Source organism: Bombina bombina, chromosome 12 (genome assembly GCF_027579735.1).
Source record: "Bombina bombina isolate aBomBom1 chromosome 12, aBomBom1.pri, whole genome shotgun sequence".
Lineage (NCBI taxonomy): Eukaryota > Metazoa > Chordata > Amphibia > Anura > Bombinatoridae > Bombina > Bombina bombina.
The window spans coordinates 109,809,852-109,827,380 of NC_069510.1; the positions used below are offsets into that span (position 1 = coordinate 109,809,852).

The 17,529-nt window shown below is 41.6% G+C and overlaps 1 pseudogene; it reads right to left on the bottom strand.

Moving 5' to 3' along the window:
* Positions 1-232: 232 nt before the first annotated feature.
* On the bottom strand, positions 233-13,124 carry LOC128643168 (nuclear pore complex protein Nup50-like; annotated as a pseudogene).
* Positions 13,125-17,529: the final 4,405 nt, after the last annotated feature.

A 17,529-nucleotide genomic window follows, 5' to 3' on the forward strand; every position in this document is an offset into this window, starting at 1 on the left:
TCTAAGTTTTGAAGTGAAATACAGGGTTGATTCTACTCCAGGAAAATAAAAAAAATGAACTTACATTACTACCACCACAGATTTAAGAGTTTGGTTTAAAATACAATTGTAAGTGTCACTGGGATAGAACAAACACCTTTTTAGTAAAAGTTAATCTAAACATAAAATTAGAATGGAGAACATTTCAGAAGATTAACAGGAATAAAACAGCAGGAGAGAATTTAGTTTTTCATTGAAGAACGTTGTCAGGAATTCAAATTAAGGCCTTGTCCGTCACACTGTAAACTTAGGGAGGGCTTGTGTGAAGAACAGGTAAGGCTTGTTTGTGGTAAACAAGTACATCTCCATTCCAGGTATTTAACAGCTTAGTAAACACTCTGCACACGCACAATGTAGGATACTTAAATGCTTTTATTGCCTTCTTAATATGAGTAATACAACCTTTCAGCATACAGAGTAGTCTCAGTTAAGGTAATAAATTGCAACATTGAGTTCTAGGATGAGCAACAAAGTAGTAAAAAAAAATTGTATTCTGTCCTTTACATTTCTTTTTTCTCAAGTATTAATCTGTGAAGCTCATCAGCATCTTCTGTGGTTTTCACTCTAATTAACATGGCAACAGGAACTGCAGGGTTCTTTTCATCCACTGGTGGGTTTGGAACGCACACTATTATAACATTGTTTTTTCCTGTTTTCGAACATGGCATTAAAGGCTGAACCAAAATATTTAGCATTATGTTTCCCAAATTTGTATCAGCGCAAACCAACAGCTGGGTCTTTTGATTTCCCATAAGCTTTAAATGAAGTGTACCAACATCTCTCTCTTTAAACTCTGTGTCCTTTTTGTAGAAGAGTTTACCCTTTTCTCTTGTTAAGTGTATCCAGTCCACGGATCATCCATTACTTGTGGGATATTCTCCTTCCCAACAGGAAGTTGCAAGAGGATCACCCACAGCAGAGCTGCTATATAGCTCCTCCCCTAACTGTCATATCCAGTCATTCTCTTGCAAGCCTCAACCAAGATGGAGGTCATAAGAGGAGTGTGGTGTTTTATACTTAGTTTATTCTTCAATCAAAAGTTTGTTATTTTTAAATGGTGCCGGAGTGTACTGTTTATCTCAGGCAGTATTTAGAAGAAGAATCTGCCTGCGTTTTCTATGATCTTAGCAGAAGTAACTAAGATCCATGGCTGTTCTCACATATTCTGAGGAGTGAGGTAACTTCAGAGAGGGAATGGCGTGCAGGTTTTCCTGCAATAAGGTATGTGCAGTTAATATTTTTCTAGGGATGGAATTTGCTAGAAAATGCTGCTGATACCGAACTAATGTAAGTAAAGCCTTAAATGCAGTGATAGCGACTGGTATCAGGCTTATTAATAGAGATACATACTCTTATAAAAATGTAATATAAAACGTTTGCTGGCATGTTTAATCGTTTTTATATGTATTTGGTGATAAAACTTATTGGGGCCTAGTTTTTTTCCACATAGCTGGCTTGAATTTTGCCTAGAAACAGTTTCCTTAGGCTTTCCACTGTTGTAATATGAGTGGGAGGGGCCTATTTTAGCGTTTTTTTGCACAGCAAAAATTACAGACACAGACATCCAGCTTCTTCCTGCATGATCCAGGACATCTCTGGAGGGCTCAAAAGGCTTCAAAGTCGTTTTTGAGGGAGGTAAAAAGCCACAGTAGAGCTGTGGCAGTTGTTGTGACTGTTTGAAAAAACGTTTTGTCTTTTATTATTCCATTTTGGGTATAAAGGGGTTAATCATCCATTTGCAAGTGGGTGCAATGCTCTGCTAACTTGTTACATACACTGTAAAAATTTCGTTAGTGTAACTGCCTTTTTTCACTGTTATTTCAAATTTTGACAAAATTTGTGTTTTTAAAGGTGCAGTAACGTTTTTTATATTGCTTGTAAACTTGTTTAAAGTGTTTTCCAAGCTTGCTAGTCTCATTGCTAGTCTGTTTAAACATGTCTGACACAGAGGAAACTACTTGTTCATTATGTTTGAAAGCCATGGTGGAGCCCCATAGGAGAATGTGTACTAAATGTATTGATTTCACCTTAAACAGTAAAGATCAGTCTTTAACTATAAAAGAAATATCACCAGAAGATTCTGACGAGGGGGAAGTTATGCCGACTAACTCTCCCCACGTGTCAGACCCTTCGCCTCCCGCTCAGGGGATGCACGCTAATATGGCGCCAATTACATCAGGGACGCCCATAGCGATTATCTTGCAGGACATGGCTGCAATCATGAATAATACCCTGTCAGAGGTATTATCCAGGTTGCCTGAATTAAGAGGCATGCGCGATTGCTCTGGGGTTAGGAGAAATACAGAGCGCGTAGATGCTGTAAGGGCCATGTCTGATACTGCGTCACAATATGCAGATCATGAGGACGGAGAGCTTCAGTCTGTGGGTGACATCTCTGATTCGGGGAAACCTGATTCAGAGATTTCTAATTTTAAATTTAAGCTTGAGAACCTCCGTGTGTTGCTTGGGGAGGTATTAGCTGCTCTGAATGACTGTAACACAGTTGCAGTACCAGAGAAATTGTGTAGGCTGGATAAATACTATGCGGTACCGGTGTGTACTGATGTTTTTCCTATACCTAAAAGGCTTACAGAAATTATTAGCAAGGAGTGGGATAGACCGGGTGTGCCTTTTTCCCCACCTCCTATATTTAGAAAAATGTTTCCAATAGACGCCACTACACGGGACTTATGGCAGACGGTCCCTAAGGTGGAGGGAGCAGTTTCTACTTTAGCAAAGCGTACTACTATCCCGGTTGAGGACAGTTGTGCTTTTTCAGATCCAATGGATAAAAAATTGGAGGGTTACCTTAAGAAAATGTTTATTCAACAAGGTTTTATTTTGCAGCCCCTTGCATGCATTGCGCCTGTCACGGCCGCGGCGGCATTCTGGTTTGAGGCCCTGGAAGAGGCCATCCATACAGCTCCATTGACTGAAATTATTGACAAGCTTAGAACACTTAAGCTAGCTAACTCATTTGTTTCTGATGCCATTGTTCATTTGACTAAACTAACGGCTAAGAATTCCGGATTCGCCATCCAAGCGCGTAGGGCGCTATGGCTTAAATCCTGGTCAGCTGACGTGACTTCGAAGTCTAAATTACTCAACATTCCTTTCAAGGGCAGACCTTATTCGGGCCTGGTTTGAAGGAAATTATTGCTGACATTACTGGAGGTAAGGGTCACACCCTTCCTCAGGACAGGGCCAAAGCAAAGGCCAAACAGTCTAATTTTCGTGCCTTTTGAAATTTCAAGGCAGGTGCAGCATCAACTTCCTCCGCTTCAAAACAAGAGGGAACTTTTGCTCAATCTAAGCAGGCCTGGAAACCTAACCAGTCCTGGAACAAAGGCAAGCAGGCCAGAAAGCCTGCTGCTGCCTCTAAGACAGCATGAAGGAACGGCCCCCTATCCGGCGACGGATGTAGTAGGGGGCAGACTTTCTCTCTTCGCCCAGGCGTGGGCAAGAGATGTTCAGGATCCCTGGGCGTTGGAGATCATATCTCAGGGATATCTTCTGGACTTCAAAGCTTCCCTTCCACAAGGGAGATTTCATCTTTCAAGGCTATCTGCAAATCAGATAAAGAAAGAGGCATTCCTACGCTGTGTGCAAGACCTCCTAGTTATGGGAGTGATCCATCCAGTTCCGCGGACGGAACAAGGACAGGGTTTTTATTCAAATCTGTTTGTGGTTCCCAAAAAAGAGGGAACCTTCAGACTACAGGGAGTGCAGAATTATTAGGCAAATGAGTATTTTGACCACATCATCCTCTTTATGCATGTTGTCTTACTCCAAGCTGTATAGGCTCGAAAGCCTACTACCAATTAAGCATATTAGGTGATGTGCATCTCTGTAATGAGAAGGGGTGTGGTCTAATGACATCAACACCCTATATCAGGTGTGCATAATTATTAGGCAACTTCCTTTCCTTTGGCAAAATGGGTCAAAAGAAGGACTTGACAGGCTCAGAAAAGTCAAAAAAATTGTGAGATATCTTGCAGAGGGATGCAGCACTCTTAAAATTGCAAAGCTTCTGAAGCGTGATCATCGAACAATCAAGCGTTTCATTCAAAATAGTCAACAGGGTCGCAAGAAGCGTGTGGAAAAACCAAGGCGCAAAATAACTGCCCATGAACTGAGAAAAGTCAAGCGTGCAGCTGCCAAGATGCCACTTGCAACCAGTTTGGCCATATTTCAGAGCTGCAACATCACTGGAGTGCCCAAAAGCACAAGGTGTGCAATACTCAGAGACATGGCCAAGGTAAGAAAGGCTGAAAGACGACCACCACTGAACAAGACATACAAGCTGAAACGTCAAGACTGGGCCAAGAAATATCTCAAGACTGATTTTTCTAAGGTTTTATGGACTGATGAAATGAGAGTGAGTCTTGATGGGCCAGATGGATGGGCCCGTGGCTGGATTGGTAAAGGGCAGAGAGCTCCAGTCCGACTCAGACGCCAGCAAGGTGGAGGTGGAGTACTGGTTTGGGCTGGTATCATCAAAGATGAGCTTGTGGGGCCTTTTCGGGTTGAGGATGGAGTCAAGCTCAACTCCCAGTCCTACTGCCAGTTTCTGGAAGACACCTTCTTCAAGCAGTGGTACAGGAAGAAGTCTGCATCCTTCAAGAAAAACATGATTTTCATGCAGGACAATGCTCCATCACACGCGTCCAAGTACTCCACAGCGTGGCTGGCAAGAAAGGGTATAAAAGAAGAAATTCTAATGACATGGCCTCCTTGTTCACCTGATCTGAACCCCATTGAGAACCTGTGGTCCATCATCAAATGTGAGATTTACAAGGAGGGAAAACAGTACACCTCTCTGAACAGTGTCTGGGAGGCTGTGGTTGCTGCTGCACGCAATGTTGATGGTGAACAGATCAAAACACTGACAGAATCCATGGATGGCAGGCTTTTGAGTGTCCTTGCAAACAAAGGTGGCTATATTGGTCACTGATTTGTTTTTGTTTTGTTTTTGAATGTCAGAAATGTATATTTGTGAATGTTGAGATGTTATATTGGTTTCACTGGTAAAAATAAATAATTGAAATGGGTATATATTTGTTTTTTGTTAAGTTGCCTAATAATTATGCACAGTAATAGTCACCTGCACACACAGATATCCCCCTAAAATAGCTATAACTAAAAACAAACTAAAAACTACTTCCAAAACTATTCAGCTTTGATATTAATGAGTTTTTTGGGTTCATTGAGAACATGGTTGTTGTTCAATAATAAAATTAATCCTCAAAAATACAACTTGCCTAATAATTCTGCACTCCCTGTAATTTTGGATCTAAAGATCTTAAACAAATTCCTCAGAGTTCCATCTTTCAAAATGGAAACTATTCGGACCATCCTACCCATGATCCAAGAAGGTCAGTACATGACCACAGTGGACTTAAAGGATGCCTACCTTCACATACCGATTCACAAAGATCATCATCGGTTTCTAAGGTTTGCCTTTCTAGACAGGCATTACCAATTTGTAGCTCTTCCCTTCGGGTTGGCTACAGCCCCGAGAATCTTTACAAAGGTTCTGGGCTCACTTCTGGCGGTTCTAAGACCGCGAGGCATAGCGGTGGCTCCGTATCTAGACAACATCCTGATACAGGCGTCAAGCTTTCAAGTTGCCAAGTCTCATACAGAGATAGTTCTGGCATTTCTGAGGTCGCATGGGTGGAAAGTGAACGAGGAAAAGAGTTCTCTATCCCCACTCACAAGAGTCTCCTTCTTAGGGACTCTTATAGATTCTGTAGAAATGAAAATTTACCTGACGGGAGTCCAGGTTATCAAAACTTCTAAATGCTTGCCGTGTTCTTCACTCCATTCCGCGCCCTTCGGTAGCTCAGTGTATGGAGGTAATCGGCTTAATGGTAGCGGCAATGGACATAGTGCCATTTGCGCGCCTTCATCTCAGACCGCTGCAATTATGCATGCTGAGTCAGTGGAATGGGGATTACACAGATTTGTCCCCTCTGCTAAATCTGGATCAAGAGACCAGAGATTCTCTTCTCTGGTGGTTGTCTCGGGTACACCTGTCCAAGGGTATGACCTTTCGCAGGCCAGATTGGACAATTGTAACAACAGATGCCAGCCTTCTAGGTTGGGGTGCAGTCTGGAATCCCCTGAAGGCACAGGGATCGTGGACTCAGGAGGAGAAACTCCTTCCAATAAATATTCTGGAGTTAAGAGCGATATTCAATGCTCTTCTGGCTTGGCCTCAGTTAGCAACACTGAGGTTCATCAGATTTCAGTCGGACAACATCACGACTGTGGCTTACATCAACCATCAAGGGGGAACCAGGAGTTCCCTAGCGATGTTAGAAGTCTCAAAAATAATTCGCTGGGCAGAGTACCACTCTTGCCACCTGTCAGCAATCCATATCCCAGGTGTGGAGAACTGGGAGGCGGATTTTCTAAGTCGTCAGACCTTCCATCCGGGGGAGTGGGTACTCCATCTGGAGGTGTTTGCTCAGTTGATTCATCGTTGGGGCAAACCAGAGTTGGATCTCATGGCGTCTCGCCAGAACGCCAAGCTTCCTTGTTACGGATCCAGGTCCAGGGACCCAGAAGCGACGCTGATAGATGCTCTAGCAGCGCCTTGGTTCTTCAACCTGGCTTATGTGTTTCCACCGTTTCCTCTGCTCCCTCGACTGATTGCCAAAATCAAACAGGAGAGAGCATCGGTGATTCTGATAGCACCTGCGTGGCCACGTAGGACTTGGTATGCAGACCTAGTGGACATGTCATCCTTTCCTCCATGGAGTCTGCCTCTAAGACAGGACCTTCTGATACAAGGTCCTTTCAATCATCCAAATCTAATTTCTCTGAGACTGACTGCATGGAGATTGAACGCTTGATTCTATCAAAGCGTGGCTTCTCCGAGTCAGTCATTGATACTTTAATACAGGCACGAAAGCCTGTTACCAGGAAAATCTACCACAAGATATGGAGTAAATATCTTTATTGGTGTGAATCCAAGAATTACTCATGGAGTAAGGTTAGGATTCCTAGAATATTGTCTTTTCTCCAAGAGGGCTTGGACAAAGGATTATCAGCTAGTTCCTTAAAGGGACAGATTTCTGCTCTGTCTATTCTTTTGCACAAGCGTCTGGCAGAGGTTCCAGACGTCCAGGCATTTTGCCAGGCTTTGGTTAGAATTAAGCCTGTGTTTAAACCTGTTGCTCCCCCGTGGAGCTTAAACTTGGTTCTTAAGGTTCTTCAAGGAGTTCCGTTTGAACCCCTTCATTCCATTGATATTAAACTTTTATCTTGGAAAGTTCTGTTTTTGATGGCTATTTCCTCGGCTCGGAGAGTCTCTGAGCTATCTGCCTTACAATGTGATTCTCCTTATCTGATTTTTCATGCAGATAAGGTAGTTCTGCGTACCAAACCTGGGTTTTTACCTAAGGTGGTTTCTAACAAGAATATCAATCAAGAGATTGTTGTTCCATCGTTGTGCCCTAATCCTTCTTCAAAGAAGGAACGTCTTTTACATAATCTGGACGTAGTCCGTGCCTTGAAGTTTTACTTACAAGCTACTAAAGATTTTCGTCAAACATCTTCCCTGTTTGTCGTTTACTCTGGACAGAGGAGAGGTCAAAAAGCTTCGGCAACCTCTCTTTCCTTTTGGCTTCGGAGCGTAATAAGCCTAGCCTATGAGACTGCTGGACAGCAGCCCCCTGAAAGGATTACAGCTCATTCTACTAGAGCTGTGACTTCCACCTGGGCCTTCAAAAATGAGGCCTCTGTTGAACAGATTTGCAAGGCTGCGACCTGGGGCGCGATCCGATATAGATCGCAGTTTGCGGCGCAAGCGAGGGAACCGGCGTCGCCCGCAGTTTCAGCTCGCAACTCGAGCCATCCCATATAAGTCGCCGTCAGATGCTAACGTGCCGTAAGTCTCACAAACCAGCGATGTCCAGAAATCTGCGCAAGTACAAATTTCTGGCGTCGCCAGTGACTTGCGGCACGTTAGAATCTGCCGGCGCCTATAAAACCTGACTAAAGTTTAAAACACCCGCACTGTCTAACACGCCTCCCTAACATAGCCCGCACTGTCTAACACGCCTCCCTAACATAGCCCGCACTGTCTAACCCTCTATCCGCTATCCCCCCCCACTAGCCTAACAATAAAAAAGCTATTAACCCCTAAACCGCCGCTCCCGTACCCCGCCGCCAGCTATATTATATCTATAACCCCCTAAAGTGAGCCCCTAACACCGCCGCCATCTATATTAAAATTATTAACCCCTAATTTAATCTACCTACCCCGCCGCCAGCTATATTATCTATATTAACCCTAAGTATATTATAGTTAATATAGGTATTACATTATATATATTAACTATATTAACCCTAATTATATTAGGGTTAATATAGTTACTATAGTATTTATATTAACTATATTAACTCTATCTAACCCTAATTAAATTTATATTAAATTAATCTAATTCATTTATAAACTAAAATATTCCTATTTAAATCTAAATACTTACCTATAAAATAAACCCTAAGATAGCTACAATATAATTAATAATTACATTGTAGCTATGTTAGGGTTAATATTTATTTTACAGGTAAATTGTTAATTATTTTAACTAGGTATAATAGATATTAAATAGTTATTAACTATTTAATATCTACCTAGTTAAAATAATTACCCAATTACCTGTAAAATAAATCCTAACCTAAGTTACAAATACACCTACACTATCAATAAATTTAATAAACTACAAACATCTATCTAAAAATACAATTAAATTAACTAAACTAAATTACAAAAAAAAACAAACACTAAATTACAAAAAATAAAAAAAAGATTACAAGATTTTTAAGCTAATTACACCTATTCTAAGCCCCCTAATAAAATAATAAACCCCCAAAATAAAAATTTTTCCCTGCCCTATTCTAAATTAAACAAATTTCAAAGCTCTTTACCTTACCAGCCCTTAAAAGGGCCTTTTGTGGGGCATGCCCCAAAGAATTCAGCTCTTTTGCATACAACAAATACAATCCCCCCCCCCCCATTACAACCCACCACCCACATACCCCTATTCTAAAACCACCCAAACCCCCCTTAAAAAAGCCTAACACTACCCCCCTGAAGATCTCCCTACCTTGTCTTCACCACACCGGGCCGAACTCCTGATCCGATCCGGGCGATGTCTTCCTCCAAGCGGCAAAGAAGAATTCTTCCTCCGGCGATGTCATCCTCCAAGCGGCAAAGAAGAATTCTTCCTCCGGCGACGTCTTCCTCCAAGCGGCAGCAAAGTCTTCATTCTTCCGGCGGCATCTTCAATCTTCTTTCTTCGCTCCGCCGCCGCGGAGCATCCATCCCGGCCGACTGCTGAACTTGGAATGAGGTACCTTTAAATGACGTCATCCAAGATGGCGTCCGCCGAATTCCGATTGGCTGATAGGATTCTATCAGCCAATCGGAATTAAGTTAAAAAAATCTGATTGGCTGATTGAATCAGCCAATCAGATTCAAGTTCAATCCGATTGGCTGATCCAATCAGCCAATCAGATTGAGCTCGCATTCTATTGGCTGATCGGAACAGCCAATAGAATGCGAGCTCAATCTGATTGGCTGATTGGATCAGCCAATCGGATTGAACTTGAATCTGATTGGCTGATTCAATCAGCCAATCAGATTTTTTTAACTTAATTCCGATTGGCTGATAGAATCCTATCAGCCAATCGGAATTCGGCGGACGCCATCTTGGATGACGTCATTTAAAGGTACCTCATTCCAAGTTCAGCAGTCGGCCGGGATGGATGCTCCGCGGCGGCGGAGCGAAGAAAGAAGATTGAAGATGCCGCCAGGAAGAATGAAGACTTTGCTGCCGCTTGGAGGAAGACGTCGCCGGAGGAAGAATTCTTCTTTGCCGCTTGGAGGATGACATCGCCGGAGGAAGAATTCTTCTTTGCCGCTTGGAGGATGACATCGCCGGAGGAAGAATTCTTCTTTGCCGCTTGGAGGAAGACATCGCCCGGATCGGATCAGGAGTTCGGCCCGGTGTGGTGAAGACAAGGTAGGGAGATCTTCAGGGGGGTAGTGTTAGGCTTTTTTAAGGGGGGTTTGGGTGGTTTTAGAATAGGGGTATGTGGGTGGTGGGTTGTAATGGGGGGGGGGGTTGTATTTGTTGTATGCAAAAGAGCTGAATTCTTTGGGGCATGCCCCACAAAAGGCCCTTTTAAGGGCTGGTAAGGTAAAGAGCTTTGAAATTTGTTTAATTTAGAATAGGGCAGGGAATTTTTTTTATTTTGGGGGTTTATTATTTTATTAGGGGGCTTAGAATAGGTGTAATTAGCTTAAAAATCTTGTAATCTTTTTTTTATTTTTTGTAATTTAGTGTTTGTTTTTTTTTGTAATTTAGTTTAGTTAATTTAATTGTATTTTTAGATAGATGTTTGTAGTTTATTAAATTTATTTATAGTGTAGGTGTATTTGTAACTTAGGTTAGGATTTATTTTACAGGTAATTGGGTAATTATTTTAACTAGGTAGATATTAAATAGTTAATAACTATTTAATATCTATTATACCTAGTTAAAATAATTAACAATTTACCTGTAAAATAAATATTAACCCTAACATAGCTACAATGTAATTATTAATTATATTGTAGCTATCTTAGGGTTTATTTTATAGGTAAGTATTTAGATTTAAATAGGAATATTTTAGTTTATAAATTAATTAGATTAATTTAATATAAATTTAGTTAGGGGTGTTAGGGTTAGATAGAGTTAATATAGTTAATATAAATACTATAGTAACTATATTAACTATATTAACCCTAATATAATTAGGGTTAATATAGTTAATATATATAATGTAATAACTATATTAACTATAATATACTTAGGGTTAATATAGATAACATAGCTGGCGGCGGGGTAGGTAGATTAAATTAGGGGTTAATAATTTTTATATAGGTGGCGGCGGTGTAAGGGGTCAGATTAGGGGATAGATAAGGTAGATGACAGCGGTGTAAGGGGTTCTAATTAGGGGATAGATAAGGTAGATGGCGGCGGTTTTAGGGGCTCACAGTAGGGGGTTAGTTTATGTAGATGGCGGCGGGGTCCGGGAGCGGCGGTTTAGGGGGTAATAACTTTATTAGGGATTTCGGGGGGGAGGTGGATCGCGGTTGACAGGGAGATAGACATTGCGCATGCGTTAGGTGTTAGGTTTATTTTAGCAGCCAGTTTAGGGAGTTACGGGGCTCCAATAGTCAGCGTAAGGCTTCTTACGGCTGCTTTTTGTGGCGAGGTGAAAATGGAGTAAGTTTTCTCCATTTTCGCCACGTAAGTCCTTACGCTGCATATTGGATACCAAACTGCGCTGGTTTGGTATACCTGCCTATGGCCCAAAAAACTACGGGCGACGGCAGAAATATACGCGCGTAACTTCTAGGTTATGCCGTATATAGGATACCAAATCAGCGTAAATATTGGCGTCGCCGGCTTTTGCGGGCGACGCTTTATATCGGATCGACCCCCTGGTCTTCGCTTCACACTTTTTCAAAATATTACAAATTTGATACTTTTGCTTCTTCGGAGGCTGTGTTTGGGAGAAAGGTTCTTCAGGCAGTGGTTCCTTCCGCTTAATCCTGCCTTGTCCCTCCCATCATCTGTGTACTCTAGCTTTGGTATTGGTATCCCACAAGTAATGGATGATCCGTGGACTGGATACACTTAACAAGAGAAAACATAATTTATGCTTACCTGATAAATTTATTTCTCTTGTAGTGTATCCAGTCCACGGCCCGCCCTGTCCTTTTAAGGCAGGTCTAAATTTTAATTAAACTACAGTCACCACTGCACCCTATGGTTTCTCCTTTCTCTGTTTGTTTTCGGTCGAATGACTGGATATGACAATTAGGGGAGGAGCTATATAGCAGCTCTGCTGTGGGTGATCCTCTTGCAACTTCCTGTTGGGAAGGAGAATATCCCACAAGTAATGGATGATCCGTGGACTGGATACACTACAAGAGAAATAAATTTATCAGGTAAGCATAAATTATGTTTTTTCAGTAGAAGGCATCCTCTTCTTTTACTTCATTGATTACTACTTTGGGAGGTTCCTCTTCTTCCTCACCACCACCACCTGCATCTTCAATGTTGCCACTTGACTCCTTTGGCTGGATTGGAAACGATGAGACCGTTGTACTCGTTTTATTTGCGTCTTTGCCAAAGCCAACACCAGAGGAAAATGAAAATCCAGCAGCAGCGCCAACACTAAACACAGAACTGTCAACTTTCTGTCCAAAGTTAAAGCTTGGCGCAGTCTGTGGTTTCTTTTCTTCAGTATCTTTTTTCTTGTCTGATGGATTTTCTTTACTACTAAAGGTAAATACTGGAGGTTTTTCTAATTTTGGGACACATGATATTGGAATGATCTTGGCTTGGCTGCCACTGCTGTCACTTTCAGAACCACTATCAGTGATATTGCCATACTTCTGTTCAATGCTTGATAAATGTTTTTCATAGTCTCTAAAAATTGGTGTCAGGTCACATAGGGGATTTGCATTCACATGCTTTACAATCCAATCACGTACAGAACAATTGAGCAACGTTAAGTGTTTGTTGTAGTCACTGCTACAAGGCTTATTTGATGCTGATCCAGGAACAGAGGTAGGCTGAGTCCGTTCTCCATTGTTTTTTGCAGTGCTAGCAGATCCAGAGTGTGTGGACGAAGGACCATTAAAAAGCAGAGAACCAAAGGGCGGTTTAGTCTCGGAAGTAGTTTTCACAGTGGGAAAGAAAAGCGGTTTTGGTGTGCTGACAGTCCCATTTGTCATTCCTTCTAAAGGTTTCAATCCAGATCCATTTCCAAATGCAGAAAATGCACCTCCAGGTGATGGAATCAAGCCTTTAAATCCTTTAAAAGCACCAGAATCTTCAGATTCACTTCCAGTGTTTCTTCTTTTTGCTTTCTTTATCTCTCTGGTCTTTAAGACATCTGCAGGGGCCACAGAAAAGGTTCCTGCTTCCTCTGTCTCATCCTCTTCCTCCCAGTTCCAGTCAGTCAACTCCTTGTCTGCAATTCTTTTTGCCATCTTGTTCTTGCTACAGCAGCCGGGTAGGGTGTCACGGTACAGGCCCTGTGAGTTAGGTCTGTCAGTTCCAGGAGCATTTTGTCGACCAGACAGCCCAGGCCCGTGTGTCAGCATCAGTGGGTCCAGGGACATTTTAGAACGAACACCGGTACTCTCTCAGGGGTTAATAATATTTCAATAGTGTTTACAGTGCAGGAGGGCGGCAGTTTAGGAGTTAATAACTTTAGTATAGTGGCGGCAATGTCGGGCAGCGGTGAAATAGGGGTTAATACATTTTCTTAGTGGCAGCGATGTCGGGAGCAGCAGATTAGTGGTTATATTTATTATAGTATTTGCGATGCGGGAGGGCCTCGGTTTAGGGGTTAATAGGTAGTTTATTGGTGTTTAGTGTACTTTGTAGCAGTTTAGTAATGATTTTTATTTTACAGATTTGTACTGACTTTAGATGGCGGTACTGATCTTGTCGTTTTAGGCTGTAACCCTCGCTTTTTAGCCTCACCACAAAACTCGTAATACTGGCAGTATGGGGATCCAATACAAAAACGTCATTTTTAAGAGTGGGGTACTGACGTTGTGTTACAGGCTAAAAGGCTTGCGGTACACCTATACTGACAAGACTCGTAATGGCTGCAGTGCTGTTTTAACGCTGAAATGACCATATTTTCAGCGTTAAAAGACGAACGCATAAACTAATCTAGCTTAAGAGAATTCTAAAGGGCTTGCAATTTAATAACGAATGCAGACCATAGACACCTTCTGCTGCTCATCTGCATTTCTATTCACATACAATTAATTTAATTGTAGACCTATAAAAGTTTTGTTTATAAGATTTACAGTTAATAAGTAAGGTCTGTAAAGCTATAAATTATGTTTAAAATGTAAAGTTTTGAGAAACAACCGAAATGCAATAATATAGGAATTAGTCTAGCATGTAACACAGACTGTTCATTCAATAGGATAATACCACTAAAATCATATCTTATAATATCATAAACCATATAACCTCTTAAAACCTCATATATCTTATCATTTAATATCTTTACAATATCTCTAGCTTGTTTCTAGTAAGATATATTTTTTAAGCAAACGTTTACTATTTTTCTTTTATAATGTATGTATTGGGTACTTGTAAAGCACGGCTAATCACCCGTAAGGGTCTCAAGGCACTGCTCATTTTATCAACCTCAGAAGGATGAAAGGCTGAGTGGACCTTGCCAGGGATCGAACCTTGGGTTGCTACAGAACTTAGCCACAGTGCCTTAGCATGCTGAGCTATCTGTCTGTAAGAAACATTTAGACTTACACTGTTATAAGCTTATCATATGAGCCAATAACGAGGCAACTTATAAGTTCATGACAGTTGCATTAAATAAATACGGAGCGAGGCCAAGCTGGAAATGGCCGCAAAAGACTGAAGCTCTGAGCAGGTTAGACGAACCTTAGCCAAAAAAGAAGAATCGGACTCTGTAAAACAGGACCACTTGGTGGCATATCACCCATCTACACTTGGGGGATAGGCAGATGCAAGAAAAACTCTGATGTTAAAACCGGGAGGCGTAATGCAAAGTGATAACGCTGTGTAGGCCCAAGCCCTGACAGCCTCTAAAACCGGAGGGGCGCAGATTTGTAAGTTTTTCAGATGAGGAGTTGCATGGTTTACATTTCTAGGAGCTATGGAGACCAAACATAAGCTACAGGTATGAATCACATTTGTTCAAAACAATAAACAAGGGGGAAAAGGTGCTTAAAAATCTTAACGCTGCAGATTATATGACGGCCCACGTGGCACATAATAACACCGGCACTTTCAAACCCCCCATAACAGCTACTTACCTCACAAAAGGACTATAAAACACAAGATGTGACGTACCTATATTCCTACCCATACATAAGCATCATTATTCAGAAATAGGCCACTGGGGATGGCCCCAAAAAGACCCAATAAGCAGATCAAAACGAGCAAAGTATTAAAAAATCAAACACTCTCACCGGTACCTGTAAGCAACTTTTTTCAACCTCAAGAACATTCCCATAGGGAAGCAGACAAAACTACAATGGAGATGCAGCCTAGTTCCATGTCTGTGGCGATATCAAAAGAATATGCAGACCAACTAAAAATGGACATTGCTAAGTTACCTACCAAGGCTGACTTTGACGGTCTAAAAGACTTAATACAATCTGAATTGTCTTCCATGAAACATGACATAAAGGAGATAGGAAACAGGATAGAGTCCATAGAAGAAGCCCAAGATTCCACAGATAAAATAGTGGACTCACTAACAACCCACGCAAAAGAGCAAGAAGCCTATATGGAAGCTATGGATGACAAATTAGAAGACCTTGACAACAGGGGACGTAGAAACAACCTGAGGGTAAGGGGTGCACCGGAATCCATTACCCCAGCAGAAATACCGGAATACCTACAAGGGCTGTTTAAGCACTTACAGAATGACCAACAGGCTCCTGACATGGAGCTGGACAGGGCACACAGAGCCCTACGACCCCCTCCACCACCGAATGCACCTCCACGAGATATCATTCTAAGGTTTCTGAGGTACACAGACAAGGAGAAGATATGGCTCCAAGCAAGACAACTGAGACAAATAACCTACTTAGATCACCACCTACAAATATTCCTGGATCTTAGCCCCATAACAGTGCAGAAAAGAAAAGAGGTCCGCTTTATAACTAAAATACTACAGGAAAAGAATGTGAGATATAAATGGGGATATCCCTTCTGCCTACATGTGCAACATGAAGGAAGATCAGTGTCATATAGATCATCTAAAGACCTAGAGGACCTATCTAAACTACTGGACATCTCTTTTAGTCCACCAACCACAGCTGAAGAAAGGTCAAGATTGCCAACTGCTACAGCATCTTTCAGCAAGCAGATGAACCAAAAGCCGACCTGGTCAACGGTTATAACGAAGAAAAGAAAGGAGAAAAGACCAAAACCCTCAACATCGTCCAGCAGCGATCCAGGATGATTAACAGGACAATGAACCTGTGGGTGAGATAATTCTATATTGAACTTAGAGAAAAGTCACATAGGACATTAAAATGTTAAGTGACGCAAGTCACATGAACACTGTTCAACGAAAGAGAAAAGTTAACATTTGGGTTAAGATAGTATGGTATCCAGTTCTGATAGCCGGTTCTGGTAAATGGTTAAACAAATCGTTACTAAAGCATGTATAAAGAGTTAGATTAAGTTTGGTTCTGTCATGATACTATGGTCTCTGAAGAGACCCCTAGAAATGTTAGAAATGTTTTAAATGGATAAGCTTTTCACCCCCTCTCTTCCCCCCCCTCCCTATAGAAATGTTTATATTGGCAAGAAGAGTCAACCAGCAATCCCCCCTAGCTGGGATTTATAGCACAAGATAGATTGTGCCCAGATTGTAATGTTTGAATTGTTTGAATTGTTTATATTACACGAAGTGAATGCAGTTCTTTGTTTTATTGTCTTCAAAGTCTTAAGCTACTGTTTTGAAGTTGCCACAGGTCAGGAGCAAATGTGTGGGCGACCTGATTGCCTTGAATGGAAACACTACACAACTAGGGAACAAGTTAAATTCCAAGTGTTAAACAAGGGTAGATTTAGTCTTCTTAATGAGTTAAATGACAGAAAACACGCAGAATAGTCTTAACATCCTAACGGCAAACGCAAAGGGCCTCAATAGCCCACACAAAAGAAGCGTAGTGCTAAAAGACATAAAAGAGAAAAGGGGGGACATAGTGTTCCTACAGGAAACGCATTTTGTAAAGGGCAGGGAACCTAAGACCTTTAAATTTAAATATGGCGAAACGTTTTATGCATCCAATTCTACCAAAACAAATGGGGTGGGAATCCTAATCAAAAGAAATATACCCTTTCAACAGATCAAGGTGCATAGGGACAGGGAAGGGAGATACTTGATTGTCACAGGCAAGCTATTTAATACAGTGGTGACCATGGTCTGCACGTATGCCCCCAACACTAGACAAGATGCATACTTTAAACATTTAACTAATTTACTATTAGAAGTGTCCAAAGGTACCCTAATTATTGGAGGAGACTTCAATCTTACACTCGACCCCTATATGGACAATTCCAACCACACTTCATCGGTCCCACACAAAATAATTAACACAACACGACAGTGTCTAAAGGACCTCACAGTTCACGATGCATGGAGAGTGAAGTACCCAGACGTAAGAAATTACACTTTTTATTCACACCCTCATGCCCGATACTCTCGCATTGACTACATCATGCTAGACGTAGCCAGCTTAGCCAGGGTAAAGGAACTCACCATTTACCCCAGAACATGGTCGGACCATTCAATGGTAGGCTGCACTATACACTGGCCCCTAATGAATAAAATCTCACACACATGGAGAATAGATGACAATTTAATTAGGGACCCAGTCTACACATTCAA